General features: G+C 45.3%; 1 protein-coding gene across 2 annotated transcripts in view; it reads right to left on the reverse strand.

Moving 5' to 3' along the window:
• Window positions 1–20659, reverse strand: part of LOC146785315 (alpha-1,4-N-acetylglucosaminyltransferase-like) — a 273866-nt gene that overhangs the window by 2517 nt on the left and 250690 nt on the right. The gene's annotated exons all lie outside the window — the stretch shown is intronic.

A 20659-nucleotide genomic window follows, 5' to 3' on the forward strand; every position in this document is an offset into this window, starting at 1 on the left:
AAATGAGGTCTACATCTATACGTGTCTGTGGACAATGCTTTCTCTACAACAAGTTTATGTGTGCATAACATAGTTTGTCTGAGAAATGCACACTACCACACAGCAACAGATGTCATACCTCGGATGATGTTCTCAATCCACCTGCACTTAAGGCCTGATTTTTAATTTGGCAGACAGGAACTCCATCACAAATGTGAATGATATCATGTCCTTCTTTTTATAAGTGCCATAGGATAGTATACACTTGTAATAAGGCAGACAGGAAATCTATCAAATTTGTTATGGAGTAATTTGTCCACCAAACTCTAAGTAAGTCTAAATAAGAGACCAATTGACCTTGAATTTGTCATTTGATGTAGACCTCGCTCGGATACCACTGTTGTGTCAAGAGCGTCAGCCTCACCCTGTAAGTTTATTGATACTTCATCGATTTCCCGCCATCACTTGTGGTTAGTGAACGGCTTCTCTAATTAGGGTTTGACCACACCACCGGGCACTGTATTATCTGACTATTATTGGTGATTCATTCATCTAGTTCACCCTCAATTGGAATAGTATTCTGTACCACATCGTGAAGACCCATATCACTCCATCTACTAACCTAGTCACGATTTAATGCTATTTTTGCAGCATTGACTTATGAAGTTCTATCACCGCCGAACCTTCTCTAACCCTTTCCTTCCTTGTTTTTCTTTTCCCCTATTCCTTCCTTCTCAGTGTCTAGCCCGATTTAGGCTCACGCTCAGCCATTTATATTCTTGCTGTCCTGATGATGATCCAGTTATCTTAGTCGGGTTTGAAACCCATCAAACACATCTTGACTTGCACTTGTTGACTATGAATTTTTGTGGAGCATAAGATGTTTCTTACAATGGTGACTGTTGTAAATATATGTGTGTAGTCACTATATGAGCAATTGCCTGAGGTCTGGAAATCTGTTGATTTCTATCCCCGTTTAACACACTGCACCTTATTTATACTTTGTTTCTCTGTCGGAATAATTGTTTAAATATATATAATTTGCTCATTTGAAAAACCTACACAGTTCTCATTGCAGCTCTGTGTGACATTTTTTACAATTTTTTGTGATAGGGTGCCATTGTCTCTAAAAACAAATTACAATCCCACAGTTCTTCTCGACTCCTAGGGTTCCCTTGTTTCTTTGTAAACTACTTCATGAGATGGAGGTGTAAGGTATTTGCATCAAACACTGCCTTTAATTACCAGCATGGACATAAAATAGCGCCATTTAAAAATGTTTTGTGATCTGCGGCCATATGTACTAAAAGACTGGTCACACACGTGGTTGCAAATTGTGTATCGACCCTTTGAGACCAGTCTTTAACTAATGTGACCTGAATACTATTATGTCACATTGCAAAATGTGCAGTGACAGGAAATCACTGAACAAATTGCCTAATGAATATTAATTAAGCAGGTCACTATTTTTGACCCTGTGTGATTGGCTACAATGGCATGGATGAGAACATGCAATGAACAGCAGTCCACCTTCCCTGTGTTTGCAAACTCACACCGGAAACATTTTTTAAAGCAGCCCATGATCCTTAACCCCTTCCCTGCTCATGACAGAACCACTCCGTCATGAGCCACGGGCGCCGTGTGCTCATGACGGAGTGGTTCCGTCATGCTGCGGCCGTTGGCGGCCGCTTCGCCCACGCGGCACTGATTCCCCGCCTGTACGGGCGATCAATGCAAGTGGGCGGAGTCGTGACAGAACCACTCCGTCATGAGCACAGCGCACCCGTGGCTCATGACGGAGTGGTTCCGTCACGAGCATGGCGGCACCGCAAACACCCCAAACCCCCACAGTGCCGCAGAAAAATTTGTGCCGCGGCGAAGGGGTTAAAGAAACCATTGTTGCTTTTTCTTTTTTTTAAAGTTGCCCTTTTCGGAAAACACATCTGTGAGAGAAGGCAATCCCTTTCACACTGCTTCCCTCATCCAGAGCCTGCCGAAAGCATTCACAAAGGGGAAGGTGTTTCTTCTCCTTTGTAAATTAGTTACCATCCACTTTAAGGTATTGGCAACTGGTCAATGGTTTATCACTGCAACTGTGGATTTGAGAATTAGTTTAATGTAAGTCAGATTAAAATTAATCCTCTAGTTCAGCATGTGTAGAAATATGTAGAAAAAATAGAACTGAGGAAAGAAAAAATAGTTCTTATTTACCTTTTTGTGGTCTCTTTATTGTCAGCTCCAGCTATTTCTTGTAGACAGCATTGTAGACAGTACACAACATAACTAATTCTTGCTCATGATTTGATGGTTTTCTCATCTGTCTCAATTGTCTTCTTATTTGGTGGCTTTCCTCCCTTTTCTTGGTTGTCTCACTTAGAGGAGCTTTTTAGTTTCACCCTATTTAGAGTCAACATTTAAAAAAATATATTTTGCCTTACTCCCTAATTTTTCTGTCTCCATGATCACATCTCTTCTCTGACAGGCTCACTATATTCAGATCCATTGTTTTAAATTATGTTTTAGGTTCTGCAGCTGACTAATGCTGAAAGGCTACTCTTGTTTACTACCCTATTCGAGCTCACTGCTGGGTCTCTGCATGAATAATATACAAAACAAGGACCTGTCGGTACCAGAAACAGTTTTGGAGAAACTATTGGGCATATCATCAACGAGGCAATAAAAAATTATCGCCGCTTTTGCGTCCGTTTTCGTACGCAAAGCGGTGATAAATTTACCGCCCTATTAGCAAGGACACGCTAATGGGTGAATCCATGCTTCTTCGCCCTTTCCCTTAACGCCCAGCTTTGCATCTCTAATGAGATGCAAAGTGGGCGTTGCACCCAGAATAACGGGAGAAATGTCGCTAAGCGACATTTCTCCTATTATCAAGCCTCACGCTAAGAAGCATAGCGGCAAGAAAAGTAGCGATAACCTCTGTTATCACTAGTTTCCTTACGCCTGGTTTGAAACTGACTTAGCCATGATATCCTATGGACGGTGGATATCATGGCTAAGTATGTGTAGCCCTATCAGCAAGCTATCGCCAAACCCTGTGTGATTATCACTGTATTTCCAGTGATAATCGCACAGTTGACAGCTTGCACTCTGAATTTTATCGCTTTGGAGATAAGCATTGCTGATAGCACGCTATCTCTGCAATAAAATTCAAAGTTGGCCAGCGATAAATATCCTCGCGCTAAGAGCGCTGAGCGACAGTTATCGCCTGGCCTTGATAATATGCCCCTATATTTCTTTAGGGAACCCAAAAGCATAACTCAGTACATGATAAAAGAGAAAACAAGGAGAAGAAAAATACATAGCCAGGACAGAAGTTACTGCACACAGCATGTATTATGTCTAAGGTACATGAGACGATCTATGCACATGCACGTGCAGAAGTGTGACGTAAGTGCTTGTGCAGAGGGACATGTGAAAGATGAAGTGACTAAAGACAAAAAACAATAAAATAGAAATCACAGTGCTCAAGCCACCTGCCGGCTGTCTGGCAACTCAAGTTAAATTCAATTTGCATAGGGCAACTAGGAGGATTCCTTCGAAGTCCCAGTAAGGAAGTTGAGCTTTTGCCCAGACAACGAAGGAGACTCAATGTTTTGACCCTATATATATATAGGGAGAGGATGTAGCCTTACAGCTAGAGTGGTCGACCTCGAATCTAGGGAGCCAGGTTCGAGTCTCAGCAGGGACGCTCAATGGCCTATGATTCTGGGAAAATCACTTCAACCCCCAGCGCCTAACAAAAATGAATGTGTCCATATGTAACTAAACTGGTGCTCGTGTAAAGCGCTCTGATACCTGATATCTTCAGGTCGAGTTCAGGCTATATAAAACTCTAAAAAAATATATATATATAACGCGGTTACTTAGAACCATCAGGGATGGTCTTTATCAGGATGTGGGGGGAAGAGCAACCTTACATTGCATGAAACAACACCTTTCAAAGAGGAAGTGTTAGGATGTATTTTCAGTATCTACGTGTACCCAGCTTCGGTAGCACAAATTGTGGTAGGAACCCTTCAGATAATTGGGCTGGTAGAAATTACAGTAAATGCTTATCGTTGTGGAAACCCTTCCGTTGACTTAAAATGGAATGGGCTCCAAGGGCCACTCACCTCAAGTGCAGAGGAGTTCAGGGTGTTCCTGTGAAGGGATCCCACCACTCTTTGTGCAACCAGAGCTGGGTGCACATGGTGTTAGTGTGGGCACTGCAGGCAAATGCGATGGGTGCAGAACGATCACTACAAGCAGGCTTCAGCAGAACGGCTCTGAGGCTGATGGGGCTGGGGTCCACCATTATATCAGACTCCTTAGCAGGGTCAGTAGGCTCCTGGATGAGGGTGCTCTTGATGGCTTGAAACGCATCCTCTGCGGTTGTGTCTCAAGCCTAGGGGATTGAGGCTATCATGAGGTGTCTCAGGGAATTGCCAGCGTTGCTAGGTTGGGAATTAACCTCCCATACTTTGACGCACGGCCTAGGAAACTTTAGATATTGGGGTAGCCGCCTCTTCGCTGTCCACACTATTGGCTGTGTTAATTTTGAAGCCGGTGTTTGAAAAGATGTAGCCACCTAATGTTATTTGCCGGCATAAAAACTGGCATATGTTTCAGTTGAGGGTGAGTACTGCCATTTCAATCCTACTAAGTGAGCTTGCAGGCAGCAACGATTACTGTTGAGGGTGGGAGTACAGATGAGGATGTCATCACTGCCCATGCCTGTGAGGTTTAGATAACATTTCAGAAGACCTCTGTTGCTGCCAAGATCCTGCAGTTTAGTCTGTAGTAATGGTGGAGGCTGACATGGGTGGAAAATGTCGAGATGTACCTGCTGTCCTCATGTAGCTCAAGCTGGTGGTATCTGAAATTCAAAACAGGCATCAAAAACCACATGGAGCCATTTTAGTCAGCAATGAGGTCGTCAATTGTGGGGAAGATGTGCCGTTCCCTCTTTAGCGACATGTTGGAAAGGTGCGTGTTAATACAGATACGTATACATCCAGGTTGTTTAGGCTTGTTCACGACTACTATGGGCCACACCTATGAGGTGGGCCCAGACACTTTCTGCAGTGAAATTCTGCAGTTCCTCCTCCACGGCTGGGCAAAGGTGGAATGGAATCCTGCAGTGTCTCAGCGCGATGGGTCATACTGTTGGGTCGATGTGCAAGGATACTGGAGGACCTTTAAGGCAGTCTAGGTCGTGGAACAAATGTGGGAATTTAGCGAGCAGAAGGTCAATGTCACTGGACGGATCACCAATGAAGGTGGCAAAGTGGATGAGGTGTAGTAGCTCAGCTGTGTCACAGCGGAGGAACTTTCAAAGCCAGATAATAAGATAAAGAATCTTGTTGGGTAGGTGTGCGCCCCATGAGTGATGGAACAGACGATTAACCCTGCCAATCAGATAGGTGTTGAACTACCGGAGGCGAATAACTTATAGTATACAAAAAAGTGATGGATGGAATGCTTAAACTAATCACAGCCTCTGGTAATTACTCGGGTCGCGTACCAGTCCATCGTTATTTTGTACACCATGTCACCTCAGTTTGGACCCAGCTATATGCACATCAGTCTTGACCCTGCTAAAGTTGGAACAGTCCAGCAAGAACTGCCAAGCCGGGTCCTTCCTGAAACAGAACACAAGCAACCCAGGACTGCTTTTGCCCCTAGTTATGGGATCATCAGCCAGGTACAGCTTAGTTCCAGTGTCACAGTGTGCACTGTACCCATGTCTGGGCACTCCAATTCCACTTAGGGCAACACACTAAATTATACAAAAAGTGGATCGAGGTAATGCTAAAATTAATCTCAGTCACTGGTTATTACTCTGTGTCACATCCCTTCCCATAGTTATTTTGCACACCATGTCACCTCAGTGTGGACCCAGCGAAAGGCAAATCAGTGGTTGAGATTAATTCAAGCATTCTATCTATTACTTTTTTTATATCTTAGTATGCAAAGATCTTGGCAAAGTGTGTTGTAGGCTGGAGCATGGCTGCAGTGTTTGGAACTGAGCCAGGCTGGTTACATTGAGGAACGTTACCAACATGCATCTGATGACCACTTAGCAGGATGGGTGGGCCCGGCACAATGGGTCACAAACTCGAGCACATTGATGAGGACGATCTCATATTCATCATCTGTGGAGGGAGTGCCATTATTGAGTGTGAGTGTCGCTAAGTCCTTATGGTCTCTTGAGGGGTGGTGAGCTATGGAATTTATCTATTGGAATCTGGGTGTACCACGCCCTCAAAATGTGGACACTCTGCACCAACCAAAACACACGTTTACAAAGTGGTTAAGACTCTGGCATGTTGAGCAGGTTTTGCCGCAAGCCTGTGCAGTGCAGGATGTGATGCCTCAAGGCAGCTGACTGGCAGCCTTGAATAATTTGTGCACATACCTCTTTTTGGGGTTTATCCTCAGTGCAGTGCAGTGTTGAAGAAGTCTCTCAGACGGGTATAGAAGAGATCCATGGACTCTCCTTCATATTGGCAAGCTTAGCGGAGCTTGAACCTTTTCAAAGTCCAGGAAGATTGTGAAAGATTTAAAAAAAGTCTTCACCAGCATGGTGAAGAGAAAGAGGGCATCTTATTTTTCCATCAGTTTCTCTGGTGGCTGTACAGTAGTTTTCGAAATGTGCAACCCAAATAGACCAAATTGGAGCCGCAGTTGCTGTGTCACTTCATTCTCTAAACAGGTGCGATGGATTGGGTGCACCTCCAATGGTGTGGGTGAGCATGAGGCGTTATGGAGGAGCAGCAGCAGCCTTGATCGGGGTGGGGCAGTTTTTTGATATGATGCTGTTGGTGCGCCATCCTGCTCCGCAGCATTCATGGTAATATGCAGTAATGGGCTACTGTGCTTGGCATGTGGCGAACAGCAAGGTGTGGGCCGCAGGCCGCGCAAACAGTAACTGGTGCAGTAGGATGAGGTAGTACTCAGTGAAGGAGGAAAATCCATAGACGTGCTATGCCTCAATACTGGAACTGTGGGAGAGAGCATAAAGCTGAAGCAAGGCATGTTGGAAGTCCTGAAACAGAGATGAAGGTACAGTGAATACCGGGAATAGCCACTTCAAATGCCCCTGCGAGGTGGCTGCCCAGAGATTGAGGCAATCTGCCTCAGAACAGGTGGTGCTCCAGTGGCCGTGTGAGCAGATGGAGCACTGGAGGGAGTGGGCAGTTGGGTCTCTTGTACAAAATGAGGAGGGAGCAAAATGGATCTACGGCGACAGTTCCACCTCATCTTCCCTGCAGCGCCTCAGTGCCTATGTCGCAACCGTGGCAAAAGAAAGCACATGGGAGGTGGATGACTGCTTCATATCTCTCCGCACATACTCAATAACCTGCGCGGCCGGGCCTCACCCCTGTTTATTAGTTCACCGCTGACCTCGCACCTGAGGTCAGAGCGTGCTTGTGTGTGTGCGTGATGCCACGGGGTGAAGCCCAGCAGTGCAATACAGGCTTGCTCTGTTACAGTCCTTCTAGTGATGTTTTCATTACTTTTAGTAAACTTTAGAATTTCCATTTCAAATTATGCTGACCGATCACAATATTTCTAAACACTGTTTGGTCAGACTCCCATTGACTTCAATAGGAGCCTGTGTTCCCATTGAAAAAAGGGGTGGTTCTGGGAAAGTTTGCAGCTTATCGCAGGCACCCCATGGTGCCTGCCACACTGTGCATGGTTGTAAAGAGGGGTTCCATGGGTATGCCCATGGGCCTCAACCAGAGGCCTCGGGGTGAAGGGGGGCCTGCCTCGGGCCCCAAAATTCAGTTTGCGACAGCCGTTTGATGTCACACAGACTGATTCGGAAAGGCTGTCCAAATCTAACATCGTAATATTTGATTACTTAATTGCTGATTAACGGTAGCTCCAGTTTCCTCTCCTCGTGCATGGATTTTGGCCTGAATTCATCACTATTCCCAACAAGGCAAGCAACAGACTAAACACTCTTCTATTTCGGTCTCTGTGGTCCCTATTTGTTCAGAGGTTCGCTCCAGTTCTCAACTCTCCATGATACGCTGATCGCCAACCCTGATGCCCTCGCGGTACTGTGCCTGTGCACGTAAACAGCAGTCATTCTACTGCCCTCCGTCCTCCCTTGGTGCTGTGGCTGCGTTCCCCCCCCCGCGACCCTACTTAATGGAACTCTGCTCTCCAGGTTTTTTGGGTCTTGACTTGGGTGCATCTTGCCTTTTTGAGATGGTTTCCGTTGATGCCCACGACCCGTATCTGCCATTTTGTTGATTCTTGTCCTGTCCTTCGGTCCGTTGGACTCCATCCTGCTGAACTTCAGACCTTTCTCTTTTGCTGGAATGCCTTATCTCTTTCTCCCCCTCAGGTCCCCCTCTCTCCTCTCACCAACCTCAGCCTCTGACTCTTCTCCCCCCTACCTCTCTCTACCCCTTTTGATGTTTTATTTCTCCGTTCACTCCGTAAATATGTAATATTTAATTGTCCAAGCCTAATCGCTGGTATAATGTAATCATGAGTAAATTTACTATTTGTATATACATTTATATATAACTCTAACCACTAGTTTATGTAGTAGACCTTTGTACTTACTACCATTCCTATGTGAGTTTAGAGTTTATCCATTTGTATCTCTTCCTTGAGTGATTTTACAACTTGTACATTTGCAATATTTTTCTGTGTTTATCTCTTCCTTGTATGACTTTACAACTTGTACATTAGCAATTTTTTCTGTTTGTATCTCTTATGTAACTCATGTAATCCAAAGTCCTTATGTAACGCAACTGGTTCTTTTGTAAAGCACTCTGACACCTTCGGGTAATGTTTGCGCCTAATAAAATCGCATTAAATAAATAAATATGTCAGCTGGAAACGCAGTCCATAGACCTGTACGATTCTGCTCCGAACGACTCGGAGTCTCTGAATGCCGGTTGGAACCGAGTCGGTAAGACCGAACGGTTACATTCTATCGTAATTTGTCGGTCGGAAATGTTTCCGAGTTGGTCGGACACATGGGTTCCAACACGAGTTAAGACAATCCGAATGCCGTTCGGAGCCTTTCCGACCAAAATCGTAATGAGGCCCTTAATTGTACCCAATTTCCAAAACGAACCTGAGAGGTACTGGAGAAAAAGTGCCTCTCATATTGATTAATGACACAAAAAGTATACGGCAATATACAGAACAAAGTAAATAAATACAATATATAAATTAATATTTCAGAACCGCCAGGTGTGCCCTTCAGCCTGATTCGTTTTTTTTAGTGAAATAGTCATACAAATGGTGCAGCCATAACCTCTGACCCAATGAGATTAGGATGCCGCCGTCTCAGCGATCCTGCAAGAGACTCAAAATGTTGTTTCCTTTGCTACAGTGTCCTCCGAGGACAAAGTCAGTGAATGCAATTAAATGCTAGCCCTTGTCCCAGTCTAGCATGATCCAAGAGGAAATCTTTTCACACAGTCTCCGGCAGCTAAAAGGCAGAGGAAGGTGGTCACTGCTAGGCTCTCATAAAGCGCCAGCATGAATACGGTAGTTAAAGGATATCCAAGCTTCGAACCACACTCAAATGTACACAAACAAACACAGTCTCCTTTACTATTAAAACTAGTGCTTTAACTACAGCACATACATATTATGTATTCAACGGAGGGAAAATGCATCAATGATAAAAAGGTGTGCAGAAGAATAAACAGTGCATGAATGGATCTATGGCCCCAAACTTAAAATAAAGCATTGACATAGCCAATAGGTCTCGCCTTTGGGATCTTATAAGTGTTTAGCCATGCAACAGTTGTGGCCGCAAAAGTGAAAGTGATCGCGATCAAACATCAAAGCGGCCGTGAAAGTAATCGCGGTAAAGCGCGGCGCGCGCGCCCGCACACCCGCACACATGCACTGTAGCTCTAGGCTGGCCTGGTAGCACTTTTTGGAGCCCTCTCAATAAGTCTCGCCAGTCCAGCGCATGCGCTGGGTCAGGCGAGACCTAAACATACCTGCAGGAACCAGGAATGGCATGACATGAACGATGTACCATGGTACAGAGTACCTGTCTGGCATCACATTTCGTGAGTCCAGTTTGGCAATTAGCAATCTGGGCTTATAAAAGCATTCTGAGGTACTCGGGACTCCCTACATTTGTTTTCAGGTAAAAACAACTCAGACAACAAAGGGAATTACATTGCTCAGATTTCCGAAGCAGCTATTCTGGGGCAACAACGTAGCTGTTACGTCACATCTTCTCCCCAACTTTTAATTTGATTTTAATCTTCGTTCCTCCGTTTTGCCAGCAAACCTGCTGTAAATATGATCGGTAATCAGTCTTTTACCACTGCTGTTGACTTTAGTAGAAGGCATTATGAGTGTACAACTCAACTGTAATAAATGATTACAACTGAGCAGCTGTGCTTTTTTTTATTATTACAGGTGGACTACTCAACTGTAAAGAGGAAATTAGAAAAAGGCGGCGTTTATACAGGGTTTGCAAGCTTCCATGTATTATATTTAAATGAATAGAAATTGCTACTGGATACATATGGTAATCTTCCAGATAAATCATATCATGGTCTACTGCTAAGAGCTTGACAGTGAGCTGTGTGTGTCCTGCTACTTACCGCTAACCTTCATTTTTCTGAGTTCATGTCTTCCTCGTCATAGTGCTGAATGAGCCCTTCCCTTTCTTCCCTTTTTTGGAGGATTGTTCTGTGGCATTTCTTTCGTTATATAGCTTCGGATTCTGTAAACGGGTGTTATTACTCACTGTGTAAGGAATGAGACGAGGAGGCAGTTTCCCTTCCCCCCCCCCCCCCACCGCCCAGTAAGAAAGATAACGCTGTGCTATAAAAACAATCACTCACATTATATATCAGCTTTCCAGTTTTTGACACTTTTTAACTCGACAATATCACCTAATTCAACTCATCCCACACAGGACACTCTCTGGCTGTAGGCTGAGCACCACACAACTCTACCAGTGACATACCGCCTTCTTTCACCACAATGACTGGAGGAGACTGATTCTCTTCACATACACTCAATATCTGAGTGACAGCGGGAAAATGTCAACATATTCATTTGTTTTCATCATTAGTTACTTTCCTAGAGATCCACATATGATGGTTCAAGGGCAACGTGAGGTTTCTTCCAGCTGGATCAGGCGTTTTCCAGAATTGCCCTTGCCAGTCAGATTGTAAGTAAGCAGTTGATGGTATAGGCTCATATATTTCCCCATAACCACGTTATTACGACCTTCGCTTTTTAGGACTTGCCTGACCCAGCGCATGCGCTGGTCTGGCGAGACATATTGAGAGGGCTCCAAAAAGTGTTACCAGGCCAGCCTAGAGCTACAGTGCATGTGCGCGGGCTCGCGCGCCACGCTTTACCACGATTACTTTCACTTTTGCAGCCGCAAGGCCGCTTTGCATAGCCAATTGGTCTCACTTTTGGGACCTTATAAGTATTTAGTTATGCAACTGTTGCATGGCTAAACACTTATAAGGTCCCAAAGGCGAGACCTATTGGCTATGCCAATGCTTGTTTGTTTTGTTACAAGTGTATTTAGCAAGCCCAACTAAATGGACGGTTGGAATATCCACTGTGACTCACCATGCTGTGGTATGTGAATGTCTCATATTAGCTTAGAACAAAAAGTGCTTTTTTCACACCCAAACTAAGTTAAAAAGAAGATGATGTTCAGAGGTTTACAATGCATCATTTTGGTATGCCTTGGCAAGAAAAAGCTGTGTTGTTGCTGAAAGCTAACATGAAAGTCACATACCAGCGCATAATTGAAATGTCCAAACATACCTGTTGAGCTATAAAAAACGCGAGTAATAAAACTCCCGGCTGCAGAGTAAAAAGACTTAAAGGTAAAGTTGAGTGTCCAGGCGCATCTTGTTTAGATGTCTGGTCCAGAAATAGGCAAAATCATGTGGACCCATCACATTCAAATCTCGTTTCTTTAAAACAGCAAAGGAGATGAGAGGAAAAGTATTCTATATATGTACCCTATGTATATTACCGTTCACAGTAAGTATAGGTAAGGTAAGAATATATATTTTAATTAACAATTTGCTCAGGGGGGTTATTTTAGGGTTTTGGGTTGGGCAGTGGTAAAAAGAGGTAAGGGTAAGTTTAGGGTTAAGGAATGGGCAGTGGTGAGGAAAAATATGGGTAATTTTAAGGTTTAGGAGTGGGTAGTGGTAAAGGGAAGTAAGGTTAATTTTAGGGTTTAGTGGTGGGTAGTGGGAAAGAAGGAAGGTGAGGGTATGTTAGGGTTCAGGGGTGGGTGGTGGTAAAGGGAGGTGAGGAGTAAATTAAAAAAGAGGGGCGTGGGAGGTTCCCCCCAAAAATAAAACAATATATATGTATTTAGACAGACAGACAGACAGACAGACAGACAGACAGACAGACAGACAGACAGACAGACAGACAGACAGACAGATAGATAGATAGATAGATAGATAGATAGATAGATAGATAGATAGATAGATAGATAGATAGATAGATAGATAGATAGATAGATAGATAGATAGATAGATAGATAATTTTACTAACCTTACATATACTTATCATGTGTGGTAAAGGCATCTGTGTGGTAAAGGCATATGCATGGAAATGGCATGCTTTGTAACTTCATACAGCCCGTCATAAGCCAGACCAGCCTCCACCCCAGTGGGGATGCACTTCAAATGTGGGAAACTGAATGGCAAAACAATTTGTGTGCATCCACTGTCTGGTTGCAGAAAGCTCACCTTTGTCCTACCAGACTTCCTCTGTTTGTTGGGGTTACAGGGACTGCATAAAACTGGATTTTAGTGTTAGATGTGGGAGGACACTGGGATAATCATACCACACGCACACACACCTACCCACACACACACCTCTCTCAGAGCTCAGGTTTTGTATGGCCAAATACTTTGACATTCTTAGAAATTCCCAAAGTGTGTATGGTTAGCCCCGGGAACCTTTACCCCACTGGTTAGGGAAATCTCAGGAGTTATTATTATTATTATTATTATTACTATTATTATTACCACTAGCTCATGCCAGGCATAAATGTGGCATCTGCAAGCACCCACCCACTTCAGAACCCTCCTGGATCTGTGAAAGATCAGAAGGGGACTGAACCTGCTATCTGCACTGTGAGAAAATCCCTGGACGAACTGCACCTGCTCTTTCTCTTGTTAAAGGAAAAATGAAGTGGACTCTTAGGATCATAAGGCTGACAGACTGTTAAGCCTTTTCCTGCAACTATCCAGCTGACCAGTGGCAACTGGGCCTCCTGTTGGTCTATGCCTGTCACCCAGTGAATGTCCAAGTGCCTCCCCTGAATCCCAGGCAGGCTTTAGAAATGTACTCCTGTGGTAAATTGGGAATTAAAGACCTAAAGTTAGAAGGTAAAATCTTAAACCAGTAAGAACCTGGTTAGTGTATCCGACCCATGCTCCATCGAGGTCAGTGTCAAATTGCGCCTAGGCCCTGGTCTACCATGGCCATTCACTTTCGTTGTCATTTTGTGCTTCTTAGCACACTTACAATTTAAAACTTTAAACATTTATATCTCCAATTTCCCTTATTGAATTTTTGTTGTTTTGGTTTCATGTAGTTTAATCAATTTTACCCTGTTTTTCTTCTCTTTCGGAGTGAAGGCCGATTGCTGAGGATTGCACTCTGTACTCCGACCCGGCCGGATGTGGTAAATCTAAGGCTGGAAAAATGAAACCTGTGTGTGAGAAGTTGACCTGGTATATGCTGTCCACTAATTAAAGTGGGCACCGTGCACCAGTTCAATCGACCCTTATGATGTTCAAGGTCAACTATAACATTTAGAAAGCTATCCTAGTGGTAGCTGTGGAGAGCAACCTTCAGGCTTAATCTTGAAGGAATGTAAAGCAGTTTGTTTTACCAGAATATTACATCCAAAATGACTAAATGAAAGGAGAACCACACAGTAGTTATATAAAAATATGTATTTATTAATATGACACTTTCTACTATTTTCTACATGAAGATAGAACACAAAGCACACAATACTGGGTCAATAGAACTGTTGTAAGTAGCAGGCTCCAGGGGAAGACCGAACCATATACTAAAAAATTGGTATAACAATCACGAATTGAATAGACACAGTTCCTAGAGCACGTAGAATCGCTGGGACCCCAAGGAACCACCCAAGGTAGTGACACAGGAAGCCCACGGAGGATGGGTGCAGTGAGAAAACACAAACACGTGCTCCATAAAACTCTATGAGAAAGTCGTGGTTACAATGTTAAAGTTTAAGGATACTTCTAGATGGACTTCAAGCAAACCCTTTAGAACAAAAGAGGCTCTAATGCCATCCCACCCGTGGATACCAAAGTACCCAAGTTACCTATCCCAGAGGAGCCAGGTGTATAGGGGTCAAGTGGTGTCAGAAGCCACCATCATTTTCAATGGAGTGCTGGGATGAAGTACTGCTGCCGTGAAGGAGAAAAGTGTCCGGTGGAATCCAAGCCTGTATTCTGGAAGGAAGAAGGAACCTGAAACTAGAGGGAACAGAGTCTGGGTCACATCAGGTGACCAGGGGCTCGGCAGTCGAATGCACACCGATGTCGGGTGCTTCAGGTGCGATGAGGGGATGCTTGACACTTCAGCCACAAGGATCTGGAGATGTCTAGGACAACCAGGAGCTGGAGGCGTGCTGTCCCATGAAGGATGTCGAGTTCTGAGGGGTCGGTGTCTGGCTGGAACAGCAATCAAGCCTTGGCAAATGCAACCCACGCAGGAGGACAAACAGGTTACAGTGTGGACCAGCAAGGTCCAGGGAACTCTCCAAGCAATGGAGAGTCAGAGCACTTCTGGAGCAACCAGGGAAGCCCAAGAATTAAAAGGTGACCCTCGCCAGGACCCACAGGCCAACAGACCAGGAGTCGCGGTGAGACCTCAAGCAAGTTTGCAAAGTACCAGCCCATGGAGCACTCCGTGCGAGGAGGCAGGAGTTTTTTGGTGCAAATACTGCTCGGGGTTAGGGAATTGCCAACAAGCATATGCACTTGCACTTGCAAATGTACATGGTGCACAGGGGTTCAGGTCATGCAGTCCCCACAAGGGATACTGGCCTCAGAATTGCTGAGTGGGCATATTGACCTCAGGGACCTTCAGAAACCCACCTCCATTGCTGAAATCTTCAGAGTCCTCAGGAGCTCGGAAGAAGCAAGCCGGTCAAATGCGCTTAGGTGCCTGCTAGTGCAGGGGAGTAACTCCTTTACTCCAAGGGAGATTCTTCAGTCGTCCAGCGTCGTGCAGACAGTCAAAGTACTTGGCATCTTCTTAGTAGAATCTTGTCCAGGTAAAATATAATGTCCTGTAGCCAGGTAGCTCATTTATACCCTCAGGAGAGGGTAGGACAGATTCAGGGGTCCCTCCTATGAGAGGGGCAGGACAGAGGGGTGGCTACACCTATGTCCTTTGTCCAGTTTTGCACCAGAGCAGGAGCCAATGGCTCCCAGAACTGGTTTGAGCTGGACTATGCCAAGGGACACCAAATGTGCCCCCAGTGCAGACTTTCTGGCACTCTCAGAGTGCACCCACCCAGCCCCAATACACTAAACCCTATCTGGGAGGTGGTTACACCTCCCTGTGACAGGATGCTTATTGTCATGCCTTCCTCTGCTCGAGCTCGGCTCAGCAGCAGGAGGGCAGAAATGTGTCTGTGGCTGACAGTGTCCATTTTCTGCTTCCCAGGTCGAGAAAGCTGGTACCGGGTAGACTGGTGACCCATGAAGGTCACTTTAGAAGGGTAGAATCATACTTCCCACATCAGTTACTGGTGTGGAGGTATTATTCCGAGGTGTTTGACACCAAGCACGACATGTTTCTACGCAGCCGTTTTAAAGATTGCATTTACCGCGAGGTTATAATGCACCTTTACCTATGTGTCTGGCTGTACCACAGACAATCCCTGGAGAATGGCCTCCGAATGCTGCAGAGGGGCCCTACTCATGCAGGGGCACCCTCTCACGTAAAAACCCAGCACTCTGCCTTCAGGATTGATAAGGCCTGCTATAGGGGTGACTGACTAGATATAGTGAACCTATAACTGAGTAAGTGGTGCAAGCACTAGCTTTCACAGGCTGCAGTAGCATGCCTGTTGTGTCAATTGAATGGCCTCTCATGGGTGGCATAATACATGCTTCAGCCCATGGGAGACCTCTGGTGTACCTATGCCCTGGGTACATGTGCACCATATACTAGGGACTGATAAGAGTACCCCAGTATCCAATCTGGAGTGTACTTAAAGTACATACATAGCAGGGGAGAAAGCAGATAGATTGGGGTCCTGATTAGCAGGATCCCAGTCAAACTAGTCCAAAAAAAGTGAGACACCAGCAAAAAGTGGGGGTAACCATAAGAAGCAGATCCTACTTTCCTACACAGTGCACTGAGTGGGGCGCACTGTTGCTGGATGCCCTGAAGCCTCAACCTCTGTGCCTCAGATCCCTGAGCCAGTGCCCCGAAAACAGAGCTGTCATTTGGGTAAGCAGCATCACACCGCGGGTACTTAGGATCTCGTAGCGGAGAAGAGCGTTGAACGAAAGGTCTCTGCCACTCTGCTGCTTCACTGTTGCTCCACCACCACATTCTGTCTTCGCCGCCACGCTGAGCGAGAGGGGAGCGCAAGAGAAGTGAGAGAAGTATCAGGTGCATCAGGGGCATCAGGAGCGTGATGACCAGGTTGATTCTGTCTGGTCTGCTCACGCCTCAGAATAGGCAAGCCTCGGGGGAATGACGCTTACTTAATCTGAGGAGTTATGAAGTTGTTGCTGTTGTAAAGCTGATATCACACCATAATTCTTACTACATAGGACATTGCCTTCTTGGCACCATCTCGATGTGCCCCGGAATGCCCTTAGTGGATTGACCTGGGCCCAACTAGCTCGCCAGACCTGCTACTTGCCTGCTATCTGCCAGCCCATAAACCTGCCTGCCTGCTAGCTCTGCCCAATGCCCGGATGCTCCAGCAGGTAAGCAGCAGGACCAACAGGATTGGCAAAGTGGGCTGAAAAGTGAGAGCGATGGCTGTTCACCCTTGAGTGCAGTCAGAGGCAGCAGAGGTGGGGTAGACAACAACAGGCAACAACAGGAGGTTGGCTGGGGCACGGAAAAAATGTTATTCTCCTTGGCACAGGGTTGAGTATAGTTAGGTTTGGAGGCCACCGGAATAGTGTCCTTTGCAGCTTACTCCGCAGTGAGCTCCCTTGCCCTAGCCCCACCCCTTGCACTATCCTCCCACACCCCAGCCCCAGCCAGTCACACCCAGGCAGGACGCCGTCAGTGATCAGCGCTCCTCAACCAACAACTACCAACTAGTGTGGCTACATGGAATACTGCCCAGCAACCACACAGGGCTTACATAAGCCTACCCAATGACAGGACTCACAGCCACAATCGCACAAGCTAGCTCTCTGCTGGGGCTGTACAACAGGATAAGGTGTAGTGCCACCTCCTCCATCAACACCATCAAGTGGAAATATGAGATCAGGGAGGACCAGAGGCCCACCCCAACGGGGGGGGGGGGGGTGTTCGACAAAAACCAAAACTCCATTCCAGATGGGCACTGGCAGCATCAACTGCACTAGCACCACCAGCAGAAACTAAAAAGGCCCACCTCAATCACAATCCAAGTACCAAACAGAGGCCAAGATTCCTTCCCACACAACCGACAAAGGTCAACCCAAAATATTTGCTAAATCTTTCTACCATATGGATACGGCTACACAACAAATGCCAGGACACCGGGGCTGCCCTCCTCTCAAACCAACAGTAATTCAACAAATCGCCCTACATGGCTTGGACCAAGCAAAAATAGAGCTTACGTGGACAACCTTTAGTAATAAGCAGAACTCGCTAGAAGAACCAAATCAGTCCCTGGAAGCAGAGACCAAAGTCTTTACACAGAGCACTGATATTGTGAAGGAAGGAACCTCAAGAATAGCTCACCAAGAGACCAAAATAAGCACTCAGGATCACAAAAGCATCCACAAGGAACAGCAAACCCCACCAAACAACATCTTTCAAGGGGACAAATGAGTAGATATGATAAAAAGGAATGTGGCCAGCTCAAATCAGTTATCAGGCTACGACGATTTATCTCTTATTATTAAACCGTTGGAAGGCGGAATGGAACAAGCAGCACAGTCCAGCAAGGAGTCAAATGCAAGCAGCAATTGAAGCAGGCTGGGCACTGTTGCCTCATAGTCAACCAGTCTCAGTTAATCACCCAAGAGAAAGCCGCAGGATAATGACAAGGACAAACTGTGGCAACCACTTGTGCAAGACACCCAACAGAAAACAGCTACAATATGTTTTGGACACCCTAACACTCACCTTGGGACTCAAGGGCATGAGATGCCCTCTTTGGCCCCTGAGAAATGGTAAGAAATGGTGGCATTATATGTGGGCGGAGCACCAGATACTCCTCCAAACGTCAAGACCATGGCACCTGTAATCAACTCAACCAATGCCATGACTGAGGACATCTGGGCCTCATTATTAAGAACGTTCAAATCCTCTGTCAAAGCCCTCAATTATCAATCCAAAAAAAGGAACACTCAAATAATTCTCCTAAACACTATGGCAATGTTCATATCTGGCATCAACATGAAAATAGCAGACTTAAATAGCCTCATAATGCGAGCCCAACAAGCAGCAGATACTCTCCAACCCATTTGCACTTGTTCACCAATACCGCACAAGCTAGAAATATTACTAACTATTCTAAGATACATTTTTCAGCATCTTATGACTACACTAAATGCAGAAAAGTCGACCAAGAAGAATGTTCCTGAGGACACACCAGCCCACTGCCACCAAGTGATGACACCCCAAAAATACCTAGGCTCAACAGCCAAGAAAGAAGCAAATGTGGCCACTGAAGGCCAGAACATCACAACCACCAACACCAAAGAGCACACTGAGTCGAAGAAATCCAGCCCAGAGTGCTTAGCTAATGGCTTCACATTCTTCCCTGCCAGGACCGATAATCTTAGCAGCCACAAGGACGGACAAAGGCAAGGAGCCAAATGAAAACACAGCACCTGACAACTCCCAAAACCTACATGGACCCTAAAGGAAAAATCACCGAAAGGCAAGAAATAAGAAGCTGCATCTACTAGTTGAGTATAACATATACTAAATCTTTAACAATACAAGCTGCCACCCGAACACATGCAGCGTAGCAGAGGAAGAGAGTGATGTTGACCTGATTTGGGGTGGCACCAAACACAGTAAAGATCCTACAACACCAGATGAGGATGGCACCAAACATAGCACAGAACCTATAACTCCGTAGGAGACTGCCCCACCAGACATCTTAAAAGAAAACAGAGCCGCAGGGTGCCGTGCGGGTAAGAGAAACCCCTTTCCACAGTAAACACTTAAAGGCAACAAGCAAAATCACTGAGTCCAAGACCGGATTCATCCAAGGAAATCTTAGCGAAACTTACATGCTACTGTCCACAGACACCCCGACGGAAGCCAGACCTAAGGCTCTGTCAAATGCTTTAATTATTTCTGAAGAGCAAATACAGTGCTCAAGAGACACCATCTAGCGGCTAATCGGCTATCCTTATTCGGACTAAAATAATGAGGAAGAATCCAAGCCATCACTTACTTCTAACAGAGTGGCCAAAAGGAGTGACATAAGTCAAGTTAGGTTTAAGTCTAATAGAGCTTGGAAACTGGAAGGCGGGGAAGAGAACGCCTCACTCTAGTCTGGTGACATTAATGTACCCAGAACACCTTTCAAGAGGGAGTTTTGACATACTGATCTGAGATAATATCCTTCATCTCCTTAAACTAAATACCAGAAATTAATGACATTGGTTTGAGTGACATTGTCTCAGTGGAGTTTATTGCATCCAGATCGGGGCTGCTTAAAGAAACAGCCACGGTCTCCAGGGCATCAGCCAAAATGGCTAAATAGGTACTGCCCAGGTATTAAAAGGATGGGGATACAAGTGTCTTTCTTTAATGAACCAGCTTACCCTCATTCTTTAGCAAATCAGGTAAACAAGCATGCTAACATCCGTGGCCCAAAGCAAGCATATTCAGTCCTAACAAGTTCCCTACAAATAGTCCAACCTACCTTAACATGGGGTACTCCCATGATCCCCTTGGCAAACATATATTTGCCACCAACAGTGCAGGTGAAACACAAAGTAATAGAGCATTTGAAACTCAACATTACCGAGCTCTTGAACAGGCCGACCCCTACAGAAATAGTTCTTTAAGCTGTTTTTAACATGAATATGCTTGGTTTACCACCAGTGGATGAGATCCTGGCAGTCCAAAATGCACACTGGGAAATCCCAGCCTAATGCAAACACCCTTCATCAAAAACAGCCAGAAATTAGAACTTGTCAACGAATTAGAACATCTTAACCTAAGGGTAGTGAACAGCCGCTTTCCATCAGACATTCCACTAGCGTCAACTTTCCATAACCGTACACAAAGCTCCCTAATTGATTTTACAGTACAATCAATCTCTTTGGTCCCTCTTGTTGCAAACTTCCAAATAGCGGCCATACGGGAAAGTGATCATCTACCGCATGAGCTGAGTCTAGCCATTAACTTATCCAATCATAAGTCATTCAAAGAAATACAGGACTCAGCTTACACAGTCAGCAATAAAATAATAAAATAGTCTATC

Source organism: Triturus cristatus, chromosome 11 (genome assembly GCF_964204655.1).
Source record: "Triturus cristatus chromosome 11, aTriCri1.1, whole genome shotgun sequence".
Classification (NCBI taxonomy): domain Eukaryota; kingdom Metazoa; phylum Chordata; class Amphibia; order Caudata; family Salamandridae; genus Triturus; species Triturus cristatus.